Source organism: Saccostrea cucullata, unplaced genomic scaffold (genome assembly GCF_032062105.1).
Source record: "Saccostrea cucullata isolate Sc308-1 unplaced genomic scaffold, CSIRO_AGI_Scuc_v1 ctg3136, whole genome shotgun sequence".
Classification (NCBI taxonomy): domain Eukaryota; kingdom Metazoa; phylum Mollusca; class Bivalvia; order Ostreida; family Ostreidae; genus Saccostrea; species Saccostrea cuccullata.
In genome coordinates this window covers 53,186-57,174 of record NW_026938289.1, presented here as the reverse complement: position 1 = coordinate 57,174, position 3,989 = coordinate 53,186, and the positions used below count along the sequence as shown (strand labels likewise).

At 29.9% G+C, this 3,989-nt stretch overlaps 1 long non-coding RNA gene across 1 annotated transcript; it reads right to left on the bottom strand.

Annotated features, from left to right (window-relative positions):
- Positions 1-321: 321 nt before the first annotated feature.
- Positions 322-3,349, bottom strand: LOC134249910 (uncharacterized). The gene is made up of 3 exons (XR_009988394.1): positions 3,214-3,349; positions 1,168-1,294; positions 322-591 (listed from the first exon to the last, which is right to left on the bottom strand). It is a non-coding gene; the product is annotated as an uncharacterized LOC134249910 (long non-coding RNA).
- Between the last annotated feature and the right edge of the window lie 640 nt (positions 3,350-3,989).

Sequence of the window (3,989 nt, the reverse complement as noted above, 5' to 3'; positions counted from 1 at the left end):
ACAGACGGACGGACGACGGACAAAATGTGATCAGAAAAGCTCACTTGAGCCTGCGGCAAATGCACATTTGAATCCAAAAAATGTTTATTTGAAAATATTGCACAAATCTTGGTTTCGACAAAATAAAAATGCATTCGTTTCTAAAAATGTTGAAATATAAAATAGTTGAAACAATTTGCACATGATAACAAAGGAAGAATTATAGGATAAGAATGTAAATTTCTTGTATAAAAATCACAAGCATTTATTTATTTTTACAAACATTAATGATTTATATTTATATATTTTGAGAAATGATCAATTAACATTTGTTATCTTCAGTCATCATCCAACGGCGCCCTTATACTCACTGTTCTTGAAACATTTAACAACCCACTCTCGTTTGTGGTATAGGCATAGGAGAAACTTGATTTTATTTCTGTAACCCTTTGAAGACCAATTTCCGAGGGGACTGAATTATTTGCTTCACCATGTCCGTATAATCTTGGAATAACCTCTTTTGTAGAAGTGTTGATACCTATTCTTGTAAAAGTTGCCTCTGAAAGCTCACGATACACATAGGGATCATTTTCAGTCAATTCCTGTGGAGGACTAAAAAGATTTAAAATATCAATAAAATCCATGGTACCTGATCCAACATTTGATGTTTTCGAGGTCCTTATTTGCTCTGCTCCTTTTTTTGTATTGTTTTATGGACTTTGATCTTGAATACTGTTCGTTATCTCCATATATTTCATATCAAGATATATAAGGCAAACGAAATCAATTGGTAATTACATTTTTCTCTCACACAAATAACTAATAATTTGAATTTAAAAATATAGGTTTTTTAGCAATAAAAATAAAACAATATGAAATACAGCATACTACTGTTCAAAGTATTGAGTTGAGTATGATATTTATCCTAGCATGGTTTTATTTTCACATGTAACTCGTAGTAATAGCCTTCTTACATTACCGGTATATAGATATTGCATGTAGTTGAGTGTAAAAGTGGACCCTCCCCTAAACCAACAACCAAAAAAAAAAAAAAAAAAAAAAAAAGAAACTATTGATATTTATTGCTTTGCCTCGGTTGACAATAGTTTTCGAAAGGGGAGGTAGATCATTGCATGCATTACTTAGTTTGTGCAAATAAAATACAATTCTTCTTTTTAATTTACATACCTGTTCAATTGATGTCGTTGTTTTCGCTTCTTAACAAAAACAAATGCGAAACAACCACCAACCCCACATACGACAACAGTTAAAGGAGTGAGTATAAAATGTAAAGTGTTGTCTTGAACATTATCCTCTGAAATAGACGAGTAAATATTTCATAGAATTTATACTATTGCAAGCTAACGTTGTTTTATTGGAGTTGAGTTTTTTTGCGTCAAAAGAAACATGGTATGCACTCATGCTTGTGAACTGAACCCACACTCCTTGATAAAAAAAATAAAATAAAGACATATTACGACTTAGTTTAAACCTGCCCTAACAAAAATACTATGGTTAACTATAAACTACCTTATTTAATTCTAGTAAACTATTATAATAGTAAATCAAAGTGTCAAAGTTATCACCATAGGAAATCAAAGTTTTCAAAGTGTTCACTATAGTGTCAAAGTTACTTTTGTAAATCATTTTTTTTTTCGATAGTAAATCAAAGGATTCATATTGATCACCATCATGGTAAATCAAAGTTTTCATAGTTGTCGCTATAGTAAAGTGTCAAAGTGTTCACTGTAGTAAATTAAAGTGTCAAAGTGTTCACTATAGTTAATCAAGGTTTTCACATAGTTACAGTGTTCATGGTGTTCACTCAAGTTTACTAAAGAAAACAATTGTTATCTAATTCCTAAATTCTCTCATATTTTAGATCATTTCTTCAAAGTTTAATTTTTAATGAATTGAAACAGTTTACGACTTAAATTTATTACACAGATTTATGAGAATGTGTTGGTGTGTTGAATTTTGTCTTTGTGTTGTGTTAAAAAAAAGGGGGGTGTATAGGTTTGTAATACATTACAAAAATCCAATGTTTTATTCAAATACAAAAGGAAACAATACAATGGAAAAGTGAAATAAATTACTTTGAATTTTAAAATTACTTTTCAGTAGATATCTTCGTAACGGGTAAGGTGGATTTAGAAACATGAAGGTAAACCTGTTTTGTTTAAACAATGAATTTATACAGCCGATATTTATTTGATAGTAACTTGTCATTGCCTTATGAAAAAAATATTTTTTTTACATAATTTCTACGTTAATAGTGCATCAATGTTAAGGAGAACAATGATTTCATGTCTATATGACTCTTATAATTATTGAAATTTTAAAGTGCATATATACCACACTCCCTATTGAATTTTGTTTTGTCTCTTGATTATAAAGTGCTAAATTCATATTATTTGTACTGCATGGAGGTCAGACTTTCAGAATCGCTATAAAATACTCTGGTTCAAATTAGAAATTAAAGTCTTAAACTAAGTCTTTATGTCTTATAGTTTCTGGAAAGTGTTGCTCATTTAAATAGCAATTCTAAAAATTTTAGTAAAAAAATTGTGCTGTTCTTATAAGGAATAACCATATAAAGCTGATGAAAGTCCACAGAAAATCTTATGAATCAGAGATCAACTGCTAGATTCAAATCTTTGAGAAGCATCATTCCAGACAGCTGATGATAGATTATCAGGATATATTCTGGAAGCTTCATTTAGATTTGAGTTGCGTAACCTTGGCTTCCAGCAGAAAAGACACTTAAACATTGGTTGTCGGGGGGGGGGGGGTGATCAAAATTTAATATACACTTCTTCAGAATAATTTTAAATTAGTTACAAGCTTTTTTGTATTGATTTATTCTTTATATTTCTTTGTTATATTTCATGACCATGTCTCTATTTTATGGTTTCTATATACCCGGGGGGATGATTTCAACAAATTTAAATCGACACTAGTGGTTCTTGAGAAGAAGATAAAATTTGAAATTTACAATGACGACGACGACAACAACGACAACGAGGACAGATAACGAACATATTTCGACCAGAAAAGCTCACTCGAGCCCTTGACTCAGTTAGGTACAAATTTAAATTTAGTTTATATTTGTTAGATGAAATTTTCAATATCCGTTTCAAAGCCTTGAATCAAGTATAAAAATATAATATTGTTTATGTTTGAATTACTCAGTATATAATAATAATATAGCAATATATATAAATTTAGTTTTACCTTTGTTTCCATTATCCGTTTTACTCTCAGTTGTCCATCCATCTTTTAGCACTAAAATCAACAAAAGCCGACCATACAAAGGTGAAATTTCTATCAAGGTTGCTGAACTTGCATCATTGCGATCTAATTTCAGAATAGACCTAAAAGTAGTCGTTTATTTGAAACACTCTTACACAAAATTATAAAATATTGAAAATTTGCATATCTAAAACCATCAAATACGAGGGGTGATCAAAAATGTCGCAAACTATCTCTATATCTAGAAAATCAAAAGAAATTCAGATTAGAATGAAATTCAGTACACACATAGCCATACACAAGTTCTATAAATAGCATATGCATAATAAAGGTTTCTCTCCTTGTTTGATACGCCACAATGTGAAAATGACGTCACTATTTAGGTCACTTGTGACGAAAAATGGTTGTCTTACATGTAGTCGAACTCGTTCAACAAACGACTGTACATGTACAATTGATTGTATATTTAAGAAATCCCTATACAGTATCATATAATAATTTCTAGACAGTTCATTGAGATAAACTAGTTCCTATAGATTCAATTAATTATTGGATTAATCGTTTAAGTGAAGGAAGGCTGATGGTTAAAAATGATACTTGTCATCTTGCCCAGTGAAAGCAAGTTTGAAAAGATATGTATTTTTAATTAAGCAATTTGCAAACAAAGACCTCCAATTAGCACTTTGAAAAAAAGTTGAATATTTGAACAATGATATAAGTATTAAATACCTTAGATATCGTTTACTTTACATTTTAAA